Raw genomic sequence first — 19414 nt, 5'->3', positions numbered from 1 at the left:
ATTGTAACCAGCCTCCAAATTTTCAGTCTGGTTGTATAGACCCATAAAGTACTCTCCATTTGTGAAATCTCAGGATGTGTATACTCTCTCTTCCCCATTTTAGACACACAGCTTCCTGAGAGACCTGCTTTAGTTTGGTGACAGTGACGGAAGAAAACACAGTAGCAAGGCAGAGAATGCTCATTGTACAGCTCCCTACTGAGCAAAATTGCCCCTCCTTCCTTGTCCACATGTGTAACTTTGAGGCCTCCAGAAAGTTCAGCTCTTTTCTTTTACATCACCTTTTCCACACTCCCTCCTTTATTTCAGCTTATATCTACTACCATTACCTGTCCCTCCTGCTCCTGACCAAGCATGTACCACCAAAGCCCCCCTGGACCCCTAAACAGCCTCCAAGTTAGGCTGAATACAGCTACGTTGACATCTGAGCTGGCATGTGCCACTGATTTATTTTTGGTTTAAACTATTGCTCCTTGAAGAGTGCTTCTCAGCAAGAAGTCACTCTCTCTTCCAGCAGCTTTCAACATTATTATAAACTCTTCATCATTTAAACTTTCTGGGTATTGGAAAGCTTCCATTCTTGCCTAAAGTTCTGAACTAAACCTTCAGTTTAACTTTATTACATCACATTTGTGTCTACACCAGATTTTCTATTTGTTTATAAAGAAGAAAAAACAAATTCAAAGTAGCACATGAAATTAATAACAGTTGCCCCTTACAGACCTTCTGTAACATTCATCATTAGTCACAATTATTTTAAGCCTGCTTTGAAGTAACTTGTATTCCTATGTATGCAAATACAGTGTTTCCATATGTGTCTGCCCAAGCAATTGTAACCTTTTCCTGCATTGCAACAAAATGCATAGAAGGATCATTAACGTACTGGACAGCTTACATTTGGTGTCAAAAGCAATCTGTAAATAAACCATATCCATTCCTTTCTCTGCCCTGAAATTGTTTTTTTCCCTGGAAACCTTTCATTTATGGTACCAACCATATTCAAAGAGTGAGGATAAGCCTTGAAAGAATCACTGCTACAATATTTATTGGCCTACCACCCCAGATAGCTTCTCTGGGCATTTTTTTCTGGTTGTGACATTATACAGGAGGAAGAGGGAATTAATAGCACTATTGAGAAAACAAAGGTAATAACTTATTCTCCCAAATCTATCCTTCCTTCCCATTGAGATTTCTGGTATATGCCCTTACCACCTCTCATCTTAACTACCCTAACTTCCTCCTTTCTCGTCTCCATATCTCTCACACCACACACTTTGAAACTACAGTCATTTCCTTTGTCTGCCATCTGATCACTTTACTACCATTCTCCTTCTGCATGCTTCCCCATCTACCCCATGTTTCCCTCACACACTCATGGCTTTCAAGTCTCTGCAGAGTGCTGCCCATTTCTATATCTAAAGTCCAGTGCACCTTGCTACTGCTTGCATCATGCGCTTTGCAAACTCCATCCATATCACCAGACTCCTTGTCTACCCCTAATGGAAGTCCATGCTCTACTTCACACCATCAGTCAGCTGGGAACTCTTTCTGGTACCCCAAGGTACAGCACTCCAGGCCTCTGCTAAAAATCTCATTTCCCCCCCACGTATAAGTAAGATTACCATAGATCAATATCATAATCCATTAACATGTTATTTAACTAAAAATACCTCAACACCCTAGAACTAAGACAAAGCCTGAGCAAAGTCAACACCGTAAATGATATAATTTCTTCCCTCTTCTTGTTTCGTAAGTGTTGTCTAGATTCAGTAAGATCCTGCTTAGGTGATGCCCATAAAGCTAATCAGAAGGACCATGGCTCATATTTTAAGCTCTTTAGAACTGTCTCTCTTCCTTTGCACCTCTCTGGTGCTGCACACCTAATAAACAATGTGTTTTAAATAAAAGCTGCATTGAGTTCGGTATTCTCACGTTCCCATTTATTCAGACCAGTACTGCAAGTGTCTTACTGTTCTATAAGGTATGAAAGTTAAATAAAGACACTCGCTATGATCCCATCACCTTGAAGACTGTTAGGCATTTCTAGGAAGCTGTTTTCAATGAATTCTCCTGCTTGCTGACTTTCAGCAAAAATTGGCTCACAGTAATGAACTCATCTTCTCCCTGGTAATTCAGAAAGAATAAGAGTATAAAGAGCAATACGTGTGGGTATTTCCTAGGAGAGCTAATACTTAACATTTGCTGATAGGATTTTTTTAAATACCACTTGAGATATGATAGACATATGCAGTTGATAGACTTATGAGTTGCCCTCATTAGACACCACCTTTGTTTTATACACAGAATGTTAAGGATTCAATTAAGGATCCCATATCAGGTCTGGCATAGCTATGCTTAGCAAAGGAAAGAAAAGGTGACTTGCCCCCCTCTCTAGGCTTTCTAGTTTTGGAGCTGGCCGAGGATTAATGTGATCAACTAGCCATTTCAGGAGCAGAGATTAGCCAGAGGTATAACCCCTTCTCTAGTCGCATCCCTTATTCCAGAAGACTGCAAAAATGGTGGCATCAGGATGCAGTGCAGGGAAAGGCAGGCAGGCCTTACAAGGAACTTGATAACTGACCCCTCTCTTGCTTGTTAGTGCGGCCCTATGCGAAACTCAGAATCATGATCTGATCCTGCAAGGTGCTAAGGGGCTAGTTGCCACCAATGCTGAACACCTCTATGTAGGCAAGGTCAGGAGGAATAAAGGGTATTCCACACCTCAGAGGATCAGGTCCTTACTGCCCACTAATTATTATCCAGATGGCATCAGTCATTTCTCCTCATCTCCATACTTCTTAGGCTATAAAGTCATGAATTATCCCAGGTAGAAACTGGAAAGAAGAGATGCTTTGAGGGTTCCAGAAAATGAATCATTTGTCTAAAGTACTCATCGATGTACCTTTTCCATTTAAAACTAAAAACCCAACCAGCAGCACTCGTGCCTCCTTCCAATCAATAGGGAGATTTGCATTTGTCCTCCTGGAGGAATCGCTGCTGGGATCTTGGCCAGGGAGATCGATAGAGGGAAGCCAGAGTGAGGCTGGAAAAGAAGCGGCAGAGAGCTTTCCCCCAGGGGAAAGTGCAAAACACTGGAGAGAGGCAACAATTATTGTAATTGGAGGTAATGAGGCTGAGGCGCCAGCTCCAGATCTGCTTATCATCACTCAATACAGAGGCAGACACCAGCCAAGCCCAGCCCAGTCCTGTCTGTCCAGTTCCCTGCCTGCAGCCCAGATCCAGGCTGCCCCACAGCTGCAGCTGCAGCTGAGGCTCTCACCCCTGATGGCAGACTTCTTGGCTGCAGCTTTCTTGCCCAGCTGCAGCACAGCCACTCACAGGGCAGGATCTCTTCCTTGTGTTAATAATTCATTGGCACTACTTTTGCTGAAGGTTGTGGTTACCTAAGGACCCAAAGGGAAGGGGGTTGGGAGCCCTGTTATTCTTGGGGCTATGTTCTTTCTGTCACAGGTACTTCTCTGGCCCCCATCACAGTAGTGTCAGAGTGCTTCACATTCCCCCACGAGTTCATCCTCAGTGTACAGGAAGTTTATGGCAGAGAAATTAATTGAACCCCAGTCTGCCAAGTTCCTAATCCACGAATCATCCTTATTTTCTACATCAGCAACATCCCTGGGTTGAAGGACATGCCTTTTTGTTCTCCCCAGGCCTCTGTCTTTGCTATTTGTCTGGGCTTTGGGGAAGGATTCATTTCGATATAAGGCAGAAGCAACCTATTTCTGGAGGTCAAACAGTTATCTAAGATAGCAATTCTCAGCCAGGGTGCTGTGGCACCCCATGGTGCCTTGAGATCCATTCAAGGGTGCCACACAGTGTTAGCACTGTTAGGTATGCAAGCATCATTCCCAGGATACGCCCAGAGATTTAAAATAGGAATCCTTAGTGTTAAAATCATTCTGCCCTGGTGTGGTCTTTCTGAGTTCTTTGCAACAGAAAAAGGCTTCTATACATTTTCTGTTGTCAAAAGCGTGAAAGCTAAGAGCTGGTGTTTCCTGTGGGTTGCCTGGAGTCTAGCAAGGTTGAGAATCACTGGGCTAGTAAAATGGATATTGCTGACCTGTGGGTTACTTTGTGTCACTATCTCGTGATGAGCAATGTGTCAATATCTCCATTAATACTTTTTTGAGTGAACATGCAAATCAGGTAAGAAAACTGACATCTCATCAGGCCTTGCAAAAATCTCTGAAGAGGTTTGTGTGTTTTCAGTCAGGATTCTTTTTGGCTGTAAGCAGACCTCTTATTTGAACTGACAATGATTGTCCTAGGATTTGACCTGAATAAAACTGGTGTGGCACAGTCCTGTACACAGGAAGCCCTTCCAAGTTGCATTGCTGCTCTTTTGCCAGGTGGTCAGTGAGAGCGCACAGCCTGGCAGGCCCTGAAATGAATTGCAATAACAATTCAGCCGGACAACAGGAAATCCCAGGAAAAAGTAGTGCATTTTATCCAGCATACATCAGAAGGACTTGAAGCAGGATAATGGACATGTGCATCCGTAAGATTCCAAGACAAAATACTTTCTCCCAGGACAAATGCAATGTCTGTTTGTAGCTTATGCGATGCAAAGATGCCCTCAAAGATTAGTTCCAACTAAGAGATTTTTTTTGCTTGCATTTCATTGCCCTTACCCCAATGTTACCTCCACTGGCTTCAGTGCAGTTACTCCTCATTGACAGCTGTGTGGGGAAGAGGAGTATCAGGTTGAGAACGAGGTTCTAGGTCGGGGGTGCCAGAATATGGCACGTGAAGGCATTTGGCACACATGCCTCAGGGTGGATGGTGGGAAAGGAGCCAGGGCTGCGCTGCCACAAGGATTGGGCCCTTTCACAGCCCCTCTGCCATCCACCCCAGCACACCAACATCTTACGAGATGATGTAGTTGTGGGTGTTTTTGACACCCTGCCCAAAAACATTACTGACCCCTGTTCTAGGTCTTGACTTCCCTTTTTTGCAGGACTCCTGAAGGAACAGAGACAGAAGATACTAGGATCCTTTTTAACCTCCCGTTGAGAGGACAAGGACTAGTCAGTCCACATTTTTTTGTTAAATTCCATTGACAATGGGAAGAAAAGCACTGTTTGAAAGGTCATCTCCACTTCAAAGGAGAAAGCTACCTTTCCATTATGAGCTTGTTGTGGTGATACTGTCCACTCCTTCAGCAAGATCAGGGAAGTTAAGATGCCACCCACGCTACTGACATACCTCATAAAAAATATGTAGATTTCTTTGATAGCTCTAGGAACAATAATAGGCACAAGCATACACTCCTACATATTTGATCTTTTAAAATAAGTTAAAATAACCATGAGAAGTTCCTAATGTATAGTCTGACCAAAAGAACTGGCCAAACTTTGCCACACAAGTCCTCAGTTCAGCAGGTTTTAGCTTTGTTGCTTACTAAATTGACCTAAATACTACAGCTGTGGATAGGAGAGGGCTCTGAAATATGAAACGGAGTCATGGATTCCAAACTCAGGAGTACAGGTGGAGCTAGGGTTTGGGCCAATGTTTTAAAACAGAAAAGCACAAAAAAAGAGCAGGTGGTCTGCAGGTTCATGTACAATTTTATGCTCTTTTAATTCATCCCTAGTTTTGATTCAAAATATAAATATTTTTGCCACATTACCTCAACGTAGGGATATTGTTAGACACAATGTCAGGCCTATCTTCTCAGTGCAGGGCCCATAGAAAAGTCTCCAAAATGAATCTTCTAGCTTTTTGCAGACTAAAGTCAAACCCTTAATAATTGGTAAAGGAAAGAGATAGTAGAAAATGTATTGAGTGATTATTATTGTTTGGTCTCAGGGCACAGGGATATGCACAAGTTATTACGAAGCAAAAGAGGCAAGTATTCTTTTGCATCAGCTACTTCTCAGTAGCTGACCAATCTCAGTGAGATTCCAGTGGTCAGTTCATATGCCTGTAAGCTAAACCTGAGTAACTTACCCCTCAACAAAAGAAGGCAAAGCAACTGTGCCTTGGGTTTTGACTTACCATGTGATAAAACCATGCACATAGGCAGTTACCACAGAATAGCTGACTGGCAGTGAAGTGCAGGCACGCTTTGCCCCTCAATAAGTTGTTTAGCGTCTCATTTTGCCTGATTCTGTCCAAACATAGTATGGGATTTTCCCTGCTCCAGATGGAGAGATTCCAATGGTCAGATGTACGGTTTGTAAACCTCGGTGAAGGTTAAAATGAGGTTTAAACAAAAGTTTGGGCAAAATTAAAATATGAATAAAAAGCTAGTCAGTCTTAACAGGAGGAGATGGAGACAGGTCAGGTCTGTGCCACATGATAATAGACAAGGCAAGAATTCACAGCTGTTTCTTGTACAGGTGCAAACTGATGTAGTGCACTGGAACATGTACCAGGCATGTCCATTGTTTGTTCGTCTCTTTGGTGCCTCCTTTTGGCTGAGTTTTGCCTGGGAACATCAGTGTCTTAATCTAGACAATTGCTGACTGTTGGCTGTGGCTCTGTGCCAGGCCCTCCTCTCCAGAGTCCAGGAGAACATCGAACACTAGCTCTGCCAAAGAATTCAGGGGTCACCAAGGGCATTGAAAAGCCTTCCAATGCCCTTTCTTCCTTGGGGTAAGAATGGGCTCTGCAGATTACAGAAAGGATGGATATGGCCTTTTTTGTTTCCACAGGGGACAGGACTAGGAGCACAGGCCTCAAGCTTCAGCATGGGAAATTTAGGTAGGAGATTAAGAGGAACTTTCTGACTATGAGAATGGTCAAGCATGGAACAGGCTATATGGAGAAGTTGTGAACTCTCCATCCTTGGAATTTTTCAAAAGGAGGATGGACAGACACTTGGCTGGGATGGTTTAGTCAGGGAGGATCTTGCCTTGAGCAGTGGGCTGAACTGGATGGCCCCTTGAGGTCCCTTCCAGCCCTACTTTCCTTTGACCCTTGTATGATCCTCCACCACCTTCCGAGACAGAACTTGGGACCTCGAATCACATGGAGGTCTCCTTGCACACATGGTGTACACAGCACTCTCCCTAGTTGGTCTGAATATATTATTTGATCATCATCTAACAGCCAGCCTTTTACAGAAGGCATTTTCAATTGCTGCATTTTTCTTGGAAAGATTTTTATAAAACTGTTTTTTCTAACTATTGTCTGCTTCGTACAGTGAAGCCTGTTTTAAAGGCTACGGGGGGACCTGCAAAATCAGAAATTGGCTCTACCAAACAGTGAACAAAAGATGGAGCACAACAGCGCACCTAAGTGGACACTTAAGACAAGTAGCTGCCAGGTGGCAGTGGTCCGGAGGGCAGGTTGCACTGTAACCAATTCCTTCATTATAGAAAAGTCATTTGTTTGGAGAAGCCAGGACCACTTACGATATTTATTCTGGGGCCCAGCATATTGCAGCTGTTGTCATTTGGTTTGCTTGAGAGGGGTTTCCTAAAGAATAAAGTATACAAACATTGCAAAGTAGCTGTAAGTGTTTATTATCTCAGCTGTGCAGCTGGTGGTTCAGCCAGCCAGATCTGTCACTTTCACACCACGTGTGTTTCTTGCCCCCTAGTGGTAAGACGTGTGGTAGCAAGCAGGTAATGGGTTGGCAGAGGTCTGCAGGATGCCATCTGAATGGAAACCATGCCTTTTTAGGGCACCCCCAGGTATCCAGCAACCTTATGGGGGATAGAGTTATTCTTAAGGCTTGTCTACAGAGAAAAGATAAACTGCCAGTACAGTAAAAAACACTGAGCCTTCTCTAGTGCAAACACACACACGCTCTGATACAAGGATGCTTTATCCCAGTGTTTTTGTGTGGTAGAAAGAATGCATTATCCCACTATAAGGAACCTTTATAGTAATATAATTGCTTCTAAATTAGGGATTGTAATTTAACTATTTCAACAAAAAGCACACTTATCAAATAGCTAGAGCAGCGCAAAACATATATGTGCCCTAAGCCTCAGATTAGCTCTTCCCCCAGCAGAGAAGTGCAGTAAGAAATCCTGGTCTAAGTATTACACATCAGCCTGATAACCACGAAAGTGGCATGTATCAGGATTTATAAACTGCATCAAAGAAAGCATGCTTCACATATCAGGGACAAGAGAGACAGTAACAGAACAGATATCAGGAGACCCTCACTAGATAGCCAGCATTAGACTTTAATGGTGAGAAATCATAAACCATATTTTGAGCAAGTATCTACTGCAGCATAGATGTCTGTGACTGTCACTGGAAGTGGAGGCCCAAAGCTCTTATATTCAACAAAAGGATGACAGCTAAGAGGACACTGGGAGTAGTGGAGCCAGGGATGGGATTGGCAGAAGTGATGTAAAATGAAATTTTAAAAAAGCAAATTCATACTTGCAAAAACATACTAGGAGGCTGATAAAGAGATAGATAGAAAGAAGTTCACAGTATTAAAGAGGTAACAAAGTTTGTGTGCAACTGAAATGTGATGCAATAAAATGCAGGTACGTGGATACAACTACTATTGCCAGTAACCGCTACAGAGAATGTTAAAATGAGACATCGGGGCCACAGAGGGCAGTGTGCCGAAGAAGCAAGCTGACAGACAGGAGTAATGGTTATTCTCAGCACTTTCATAGATCAATTCGTAACTTTAAAAGTGCATTATAGTGTGACTACAATAATAGAACATAAAAGTCAGCACAGAAGCTGAATTGGTTGGATTGCATCACAGTATGAACGCTTCACATGTGTTTCAGAAACAAGCCATCTCTGAAGTTTGCAGCACAGTTCTACAGTCACTTGCACTCGTCTGGGGACTAAAAATATCAGCTTAAGTAGGGCTACAAAACAATAGCCTATAGAGGATGCCATCTAGTGGTAATTTATTCAACTGCTCACAGACCTTGATCCCTTTAAAGGTGACAATCTGTGGTAAAATCAACATGTTACTTTCCTAGCACTTGGAGATACATAGATGAAAAATGCATAAGGGACAAGATTATTATTGCTTCTCCACCTGCACAGTTGTGAACCTCTTTCTTACCTTGGGTGTTGCAAGATTGTTTCTAAAGCACCCGGGATTGTGTGCACTTTGTCAGTGCAAAGTATGATTTTGTGCCAAGTTATGCATGCTCAAGGCCAAACTTAACCTGGCAGCCTCTGGGACAAAGTTCAGCTACAATGAACTGACTAAGTTGTGATGTGGCAGCAGCTGAATCTAAGTTGGTCAGAAAATGGGTGGCAGTGGTTGGACACCTCGACTTCATCTTGGAGCCACCTCTTAGTTTCTATTCTTACAACAGAACTGCTTCCTATTGCACTCACTCCTCACACTGCACTGCCTGTTTTACTCTTGAATTTATACCACCTTTGGACCCAGATCAACTGACTCAGCTTTGTTTTGGAATTTTAACTCTTGCCTGCTTTTCTCTCTACTAGATCGCACGCCTATGTTATGCTGCTCTGCTTTTTAATTGGTTTATCTCAATATCATGCAGTTAGTTAGCAGTTAGTTTTCCTTGGCTTTTGTTTTTTTGTTATTCATCTAAGACACATGTTAAGGCTGCTTCTCTCATCTTATCCTTTCCCTTGGTTTCTAGTTCGGGTGAAATCATGATGCTGAATTTGAGACAAACACAAACTTTTATTTTTGCCGGGCAGGGGGGCAAGGGAGGGCTAAGATGATGGACATGTGGAAAGTTTTACTCATTTCAGGTGACAGCCCACTTCCCAAGCGGGGCCAGGGCCCTCAGGCCCCCACATAGTCGACCTCCTTTGATTTGAGAAGTCTCTGAACTGGGGCTCAGTTGCCAACTCAAGACTCAGCTGGGTTGTGAGGGAGGAAGCAGTTATCTGGACACAAGAACTTAACACAGAGAAATAGCAGTTGAGCAAGGAAAGGAGCTTGGTTTGATAGAGGTGACTGGACATTAAAGATCTGCTCACATTCCTACATTTGGCATGAATTTTCCACATAAGTTTGGACAAATCATCTTTCTTCATATTGGGGCAATAACTTAGTGGCTTGAGAAAGTACTGCAGGCTTACCTGGGGTCTGGGTGGAGGGTGGTGTTGGAGCACAAAAAAGAAAACAAACAAAATTAGTTGGATTTGTGCCTTTCTTCTGTTTAGCATATTTGTTATGAGTCCCTCTGGAGAATTAGCTGTGATATAACTCAGCAATACACTCTTTGTGGAGCTCAGATATTGCACAAAATGCCTTACCCTGAATAAAGGACCTGATTCAGAAAAGGGTCTGTATCTGGGCCCAGCACATGAAAGCACTTCACTTCTGCAGCAGAAGTGTCTGAATCATTTGCTGCTCCCACTGAGGTGTGTTTGCACAGCTAAATGAAGGTGTAATGGTAGCCTGGTAGGCGTAGCCATGCAAGCTTAACAGCAGCACTGATATGTCAGGATGGATCTATAAATCCAGTAGGGGCCCTAAGGACATACTCTGGTTCTTAAGCCATGCTGAATCCCATTTTGTTGCATTTGACTGCTGCTGTTATCTATTCTTGCCAAATTAAAACTCAGATGCATATAAACACCTGTGCTTAGAGTCGCATATTTTTAAATGATTTTTACAGCCATAAAATAAACTCATCCTGCCTCTCACCTTCACTCTGGGAACACTGAGAGAAATTTAAACTAAGTCTCAATCTTTTAGGACATAGTGACAGAGCGGTTAAGGCATTTTGCTGCTGACCCAAAGGTGTGAGTTCAGGGCTCACTCCAGACTCTTGCCAAAGGCTGTGACCAAGTCATCCCCGCTGTGTGTGGGCATTTGGTCATCAGGCTAGCCAGATGCAATGATAAATGCTCACTGCTTTGTGGACTGTTTTTTTAGAGGCATGGTATGCTGTCCCATTACCACATCAGTCTAAAAAGCTGTGAGGGACTGGGATGGACCTTGCACCTGGATGGGTCCTTTACTGGCAGCATCCCTCTTCATTTCTGTTCAAAATTTGGTTACATTTGTAGCCAGGGTCCACCTGGGGTGTGTGCCCTGTCCTCCGATGACAGTGGTGGTGGTCAGGCAGGGTGCTGAGGAAGGGGTCAGCTGCTACAGCAGCTTCCTCCCCGCTCTACAGAGCTAGGCCAAAACCAAATACTTAACTATGTACAACTTATTGCAAGAATAAATACAGATGCTTGATATAAAACATGGAATATTTACAAGGCTTAACATATAATACGATATATAATATTCCACAATTCACATATAATACCAAATATGAACCAAATAACTTACAACCTATACAACACAATTAACATAGGGATAGTAACTTAACCATAATATTTCTTTAAACCTTCACAAATAACAATACAATACAATCTCTCCCAAACCCTGCTGGTCCTCCCTAGTGAGTTTATAGATGGCGATCATGTCCCACCTCAGCCTTCTCTTGTGAAAGCCGAACAAGTTAAGGTCCTGTAGCCTCTCTTCATAGGGTCTGCCCTGCTGTCCCCATGTTAGAAATGGAATATTGTTAGAAATGCGCAGCTTGCATCTTGCACCTGATAAGAAAGAAATACTGCCCAAGGCTCCTTTCTCCCCCGGTCCCGCCTTAGCCTTTCTCATGCTGATTACAGAAGCTGGAATTCAACTGCCTGTGGCCTTGGGGTATGAACTGTTAATGAACTGTTGTGGTTTTGAGCATGCTTAATGAACTGTTGCATATTTACCTCTCCGCCCCGCATACTTAAGTAGCTAATTATACTATACGTGCGATGTATGTAATGATGTAACTACATGTATGCTTGTATGAAATGGAAGTAGCTGTAAGAGTTCCGGTGTCTGCACACGTGCTCAGGAGAGAGAAGATAAATTCCGCTTGCAAACACAATTAGTTTGTCAGAAGCTGATTTGGGCATCAATGCCCCACTCTGACCTTGTTTGCAAACAAATACATCCTTTTGTGTGGGCTGATGTCTGTGTGTCTGTGATTTCTGCGCGCCTCCAAGGAAACGAACCGCATTTGTACAACAATTGGCGAGCTAGTCAGGAGCTCCTTGGACCACCCCGGGACCCAGTGACAAGATCGTCCCTGCTGCCACGGGGAGTGCGCACCAAGCCGCCTTTTTGGGCTCGCCCAGGGGGCTTGAGACGTGAGTCGGGGTACCCGGGAGGTTAAAGGCTACCTGTGCAAAATTTTTGGTTTCTGAGGACGCCAGACACACATTCCGGCATTTTGATCGAGATCTCTAGGATACCTGAGTGAGTATACGAATTCCCTTGCCCAATTTGGTTTCTGGATCTGGGGGCAAAGACTTGTTCGATTTGGTTTTGTACTGGGGGATTTTTTTGGCCCGGTATTTGGTGTGCATAAGACGTACTTTTGCGAACGGTCTGTGGCTAGGATCTTTTGGTATTTGGTGTGCGTTGGGCGCGCTCTTGTGGGCATTAAAATGGGTGCGGGTAGCTCCCATGTAGAAAGCTCAGGTACTCCTTTGGGTTGTGTTTTACGGAACTTTAGCAAATTTACAAAGCAGGCAGATTATGGGGTGAAGATGAAAAAGAATGATTTAATTAAGTTTTGTCAACTCGAGTGACCAACATTCGGGGTCCACTGGACCCCGAAAGGATCCTTTGTAGTAAAAGAAGTGATAGCTATCCATGAAATAATTATGCAGGATGGACACTGGGATCAATTTCCTTATATAGATTGTTGGTTAGGAGTGGTCCAAGATCAGCCACCTTGGATTAAGAAATGCTTAGTAAAGTCTCATGTGATGGTTGTTAAAGGAAAGACTCGAGGAGGACCGCCTGTACTCCCTGAGTCTGATGAGGGGGGGAGGGATCCTGAATTAGCTGAGTGCCAGGCTCATTCTGCTGTCACCCTAACGAGTGGCGGGGATGAATCAGGCACCTCCTCAGGATCCAGTCCCTCTGCACCACCGCTCCCTCCCTCAGGGAAACCACCACCGGTGTATCAAATTATACCTAATGATTCAGAGCGAGTACCTCAACCAAGTGCCCCATCTGAATCAGGGAATAAGGGCTATAATTTGCGCAAGACTGTAGAATCATGGCCGGTGCTGAATTGCCCGATGCGAGAGGTTATCGGAGAGGGGGGCGATGCAACTTTTGTCTACACCCCATTTAGTACTTCAGATTTATTCAATTGGAAGAATCAGAGCCCCTCTTTTCGTGAAGACCCTGAAAAGATGAGGGACTTGTTTCGATCCATTGGGCAAACCCATCAACCCACTTGGGCTGATGTCCAGATGATGCTCCAAACCCTCCTGACCCCTGAGGAGAGGAGATTAGTATTGGGGACGGCAGAGCGCATAGCAGCAGCCAGGGTAGAAGCGGAGGGAGCTACCGGTAGTACCTTGCGTGATACCTGCCCTGTTGAGGAACCGGGATGGGATAATCATACCGCAGCAGGAAGAGAGCTGAGTGCATGGTATCTGGGGATTATAGTGGAAGCAATGGGGAAGGCAGTGCCTTGGGTTACTAATCTGTCTAAATTGTATGAAGTGAGACAGGGAAAAGAAGAGGATCCCTCAGCTTTCCTCGGGAGGCTGTACGAGGCATTCCGCAGGTTTTCGGACCTAGATCCAGAAGCCCCAGATAATCAACGCATGGTAAATCTTATGTTTATTGGTCAATCCGCTGCTGATATTCGTAAGAAGCTACAGAAAACTGAGGGAGGTCCCGGGAAACCGATTTCAGAGCTGGTGGAAATTGCATATAAGGTATATGGGAATCGTGAGCAGGCACAGGAGCGCAAGGAGGATAAAAAGGCTCAGCGACAGATGGCAGCGCTGGCAGCTGCTATAACTGGAGGTAACCCTGGAAAGGCTGGGATACAGAAAGGGAAAGGAGAAAGAATGGGAGCAGACGTTTGTGCTTACTGCAGGGAGAAAGGACACTGGAAAAGGGAATGCCCAAAGTTAAAGGAGAAGAGAGAGGGTGAACCAAGGGGTCACCTCATGCGGACAGAGGAAAAGGGTGAGGACACAGAATGAAGGGGACAGGGATCTAAGACCACTACCCTTCGGGTTGGAGCCCGAGAAGATCCCATGGTAACCATTAGGGTTGGTGGCAGAGACTTTGAAGCCTTGGTGGATACTGGGGCTACATTTTCAATGATTCCAAAAAAAACCCCCTGTGCAGGAACTAGTGAACAGCATGTTCTTGTGGAAGGGATTGAGGGAACGCAATCCCGACTCCCCGTTTGTAAACCACTCCTCACCAAAGTGGGGGACCATTTGCTTGAGCACACCTTTGTATATTCTCCAAGTTGCCCGGTTGCACTACTTGGGCAAGACCTACTCACAAAACTGCAAGCTGAGATATTTTTCAGAGACAACCAGATGGTGGTCCAGTTACCTGTCAAGCAGAGCTCTAACTATCAGATGGCTCTCCTGGAGGACCGATGCCCTGTAGTAAGTTCTGAAGATCACATGACTGGAGTAGACCCTTCGGTATGGGCTGATGGAACCCCTGCGCGAGCTAAGTCGGTCTCCCCGGTAAGGATCAGACTCAAGGATGGGGAGGGGCCCGTTCGGGTAAAGCAGTATCCACTCAGCCGAGCGGCCAGAGCTGGACTCAAGCCATTAATAGAGAAATACAAGAGGTGCGGATGGCTAGTGGAAGGGTCCTCACCATATAATACCCCCATTCTTGGAGTGCCGAAGGCAGATGGGGTCTCATATAGACTGGTCCAAGACCTGCGAGCAGTAAATAAGAAGGGTCTTTCAGACCACCCTGTAGTCCCGAACCCACACACGATTTTGACACAAGTACCGGGGGAAGCTGAATTATTCTCAGTGCTAGATTTGAAAGATGCTTTCTTCTCCATTCCCCTTCACCGAGAGAGTCAAAAATTATTTGCTTTTGAATGGGAGGACCCAGATACTTTCCATAAAGCCCAGCTCATGTGGACAGTTCTTCCACAAGGATTCATAGCAGCCCCCCATATTTTCGGACTTCCCCTTCAGAAGGACTTGGAGGAGTGGAAGGGATCACACCCCGCAGTGACTCTCCTCCAGTATGTGGATGACCTGCTAGTTGCAAGCCCAAATTTGCAACTCTGCGAGGAAGCCACCAGGTCACTGCTAAACACTCTAGGGGAAAAAGGATATAAGGTCTCTAGAGAGAAACCCCAAATATGTCAGCCTCAAGTTACATTTTTGGGATATAAGCTCTCAAAAGGAGTCAGAGCCCTGAGTGCGGATCGCATACAAGCAATCCAAGGTCTAGCCTCACCTAAGTCACCCAAGGAGCTGCGGGCATTCCTAGGGCTAACTGGGTTCTGTCGACTATGGATACCAGATTATGGTGGGAAGGCTAGACCACTGTATGACTCCCTGACTAAGGACAGTTTCACTGAATGGAAATGGAATAAAGAAATGCAGCATGCCTTTGATCTGCTTAAGGCAGCATTAACCCAGCCCCCTGCCCTGGCCATCCCAAATAATAAAAAGCCATATCGACTGTATGTTCATGAGAATCGAGGGGTTGCATCAGGGGTGCTGACGCAGCCATCAGGCCCAACTTGAAGACCCGTGGGATATTACTCAAAGGTTCTAGATCCGGTTGCGCTCGGGTGGCCAGCCTGTCTTCGGGCTGTGGCAGCCACAGCAGTGGTTGTCGAAGAAGCCCAGAAGATAGTCATGGGTGCGGACATGGAAATACACACCCCACATGGAGTTCCCCAGATTCTAGGGACTGAGGGAGGAAAGTTTCTCAACCCTTCCAGACAATCACGGTATGAGATATTTTTGCTCTCTAATCCAGGACTTACTTTCAAACATACTACAGCCTTGAACCCTGCAACCTTGCTGCTGGAGCCAGGGAGACCAACGCATAACTGCCTTGAGGTCCTGAATCAAACCACACAGGTGCGACCTGATCTTGCTGAGGACCCAATTGAAAACCCAGATGCTGAATACTTCGTAGACGGCTCCAGCTCTGTTATCGATGGAAAAAGACGAACAGGATGTGCAGTGGTAACCTTGGATAAGGTAGTATGGAGGGAATCATTGCTGAGCTCATGGTCAGCACAGGCCGCGGAACTCACTGCACTCACCCGAGCATTACAGCTGGGGACAGGCCAGCAGGTTAATGTATATACTGACTCTCGCTATGCATTTTCTACGGTTCATGCGCACGGACTATTGTGGAAAGAAAGGGGTTTCATTACGGCTTCTGGGAATAAAATTGCTAACGGCCCCCAGATTATCAAGCTAATAGATGCACTCCACCAGCCTAAAGAGGTAGCAGTAATTCATGTGCGAGCCCATAGGAAGGCTGCTGAGGAAAAGCATAAGCCTGGAAACGCAAGAGCTGATGCGGCAGCAAAGGAAGCTGCATTTATTGGTGGAGAGGCAGAGGAAGTATCCAGGCAGGCCTTGTCCCATGCCGTACGGCCATACGTCCGGGATCTAGTCCTGCAGTATTCCCTTGAAGAAGATAAATTTGCACAGGAGGCTCACGCAGATAAGAACTCCCATGGGTGGTGGATAGTACCAGGAGGGAAAGTCATGATACTCAGGCCATTGCTTTGGGAGGTGCTGCACCAGCTCCATGCAAGTACCCACATGGGAGGCTTGGCTATGGGTGATCTAGTGATCCGCCAAGCAGTAGCCCCAGGACTGTATGTAGAAGCTCAGCGTATTGCTACCAGGTGCATCACATGTCAGAAAGTAAACCCTCGAACGAAACCTCCTGTGCCAATGGGAGGTAGACCCTGGGCAGCGTACCCTGGACAAGCATGGCAGATTGATTTTACCGAGCTCCCACGGTCCGGACATCATAGGTTTTTACTTGTCATGGTAGACCAGCTCTCTGGTTGGGTCGAGGCCTGGCCCATCAGGACTGCCACTGCGGCTACAGTAGTGAAGTATCTGTTGCAGGAGATCATTCCCCGGTATTCTCTGCCCGAATCCATCGAGTTGGATCAAGGGCAACACTATGTGGGAAAGGTAGTTCAAGAAGTCGCACAAGCCCTCAAGATCACTTGGAAACTACACACACCATGGAGACCACAGAGTTCAGGACAAGTGGAACGGATGAATAGGACCTTAAAAACTCTACTCACCAAGATCTGTATTGAAGCACACCTTAAGTGGCGTCAGGCATTGTCGCTAGCTCTTACTTGCATTCGAAACACTCCCCGATGGGGCATTAAATTAACCCCATATGAAATTATGTTTGGCAAGCCTCCTCGAGTCTTACCCCCTGGGATGCGAGAAAATGTAACTTTTGAATTAGGTAATAGCGAGCTTCACATGTACGTTATTGCTTTGCAGTCTGTCTTGTCTTCTCTTCACAGATATGCAGCCTCCTTTCAACGTCTGCCTTTAGACGTCCCGGTACATGACTTCTGCCCGGGAGACTGGGTCTTGGTGCAGCGGTGGAAAAAGGAACCTTTGACTGAGAGGTGGAGTGGCCCTTTCCAGGTACTTCTAGCAACCCACACCGCTGTAAAGATTGCTGGCCATGACCGTTGGATACACCATACCCGTGTGAAACGACATCCACGAGCATCAGAGGACATCAGCTCCCAGGACGAGCTCACTCCGGAAGCTGAGCCGTCCTCGGAACAAGAAGCCAGCAGGTGGAGCTGTGAACCTACTGGTGATCTCCAAGTGCGCCTGAGACGGCTTAATCAAAGTTCAGAAAATCAAATAAGGAAGTAACAAAGAAAAAGTTTAGGCTGTATTTGATCTCAAGAGAGGGAGGATATGGTGGGAGTCTTAATATGCCTTGTTGTTATCTATGTAGTAAGAGAAGCAAGATTGAGCAGCCCTAGCCGCCACCCTATATCCTCGTTTCCCCCAATTGCTCCCCCAGAAGCAAATTTGTATGTTGACATGATGGAAAGAATTGCAGGTACCTTCAATCTCACCAACTGCTGGGCCTGAGGGGGACTCCAAGGGGCTGGAGGCCAGTGGCTTTGGAGAGCTTTTCCTTTGGCCCCAAAGTGGCTAGTGAGTAGTAAGGCAGATGTTAAGAGTACTAGTTAAGAATGGGGAGCAGAAAGCATCTTGAGGGGGGAATATTGTTAGAAATGGAATATTGTTAGAAATGCGCAGCTTGCATCTTGCACCTGATAAGAAAGAAATACTGCCCAAGGCTCCTTTCTCCCCCGGTCCCACCTTAGCCTTTCTCATGCTGATTACAGAAGCTGGAATTCAACTGCCTGTGGCCTTGGGGTATGAACTGTTAATGAACTGTTGTGGTTTTGAGCATGCTTAATAAACTGTTGCATATTTACCTCTCCGTCCCGCATACTTAAGTAGCTAATTATACTATACATGCGATGTATGTAATGATGTAACTACATGTATGCTTGTATGAAACGGACGTAACTGTAAGAGTTCCGGTGTCTGCACACGTGCTCAGGAGAGAGAAGATAAATTCCGCTTGCAAACACAATTAGTTTGTCAGAAGCTGATTTGGGCATCAATGCCCCACTCTGACCTTGTTTGCAAACAAATACATCCTTTTGTGTGGGCTGATGTCTGTGTGTCTGTGATTTCTGCGCGCCTCCAAGGAAACGAACCGCATTTGTGCAACCCCCAGATCATGCGGGCAGGCCTCCTCTGGACCCTCTCCATGTTGTCCACATCCCTCTTGAAGTGTGGTGCCCAGAACTGGACGCAGTACTCCAGCTGCGGCCTGACCAGTGCCACATAGAGGGGGAGAATCACCTCCTTGGCCCTGCTTGAGATGCATCTGTGGATGTAGGACAAGGTACTGTTAGCCCTACAGACTGTGATCTCACATTGTTGCCCCATGTTCATCTTGGAGTCAGTAATGACTCCAAGATCTCTTTCTGCCACCATGCTCTGGAGAAGGGAGTTTCCCAGCTTATAAATGTGCTGCTGGTTCCTACTGCCCAAGTGCAGCACCCTGCACTTGTCAGTATTGAAACCCATCCTGTTTTCATTAGAGAGTGTTACTGCTTATTACTTTTTGCCTCATTCCTAAGTATGTGCACCTTCATATTAATGTTTATTTACCTGTTCCTTTCTATTTAGTTCACTGGCTTATGACCCTAATCCTTAGCATTTTCTATATAAAACTGGGTACTTCCCTTTTTGGCTTCCTGTGCCAGTTTCTGGGGTTGTGGGGTATGGTACAACATCAGGACTTCTCTAGGTCTGTTTTGTGAGGCCTGGTAGTGAGACTGATGAAACACAGCAGCATGCACTTCTCTTGTCAAGTACAGATCTTGGAACTCATGTTCTGACACTGGCAGTGAAGGTAAGAATTGCTCCCAGAAATAGGATTAAGCAAGACGTGCTTGCCCTTAGTGGATAAGCATAATGTAACAAAGCCCACCAAGACTACTGACATGAAGGAACATCCTTGTCAGAATAGTCAGAGATGCATTTTGGTTTGGTTTTTTCAGTTTTGCTTTTTTTTTTTTTTAGCTTGACTCTGTCTCTATAAATTATACTAAACTCGGGACATGTGCCAAGA

Source organism: Crocodylus siamensis, chromosome 5, assembly GCF_052110815.1.
Source record: "Crocodylus siamensis isolate JL-2025a chromosome 5, ASM5211081v1, whole genome shotgun sequence".
In the NCBI taxonomy this organism is placed as follows: Eukaryota; Metazoa; Chordata; order Crocodylia; family Crocodylidae; genus Crocodylus; species Crocodylus siamensis.
The sequence above is the reverse complement of the archived record's forward strand: the minus strand, read 5'-3'. Positions refer to the sequence as shown.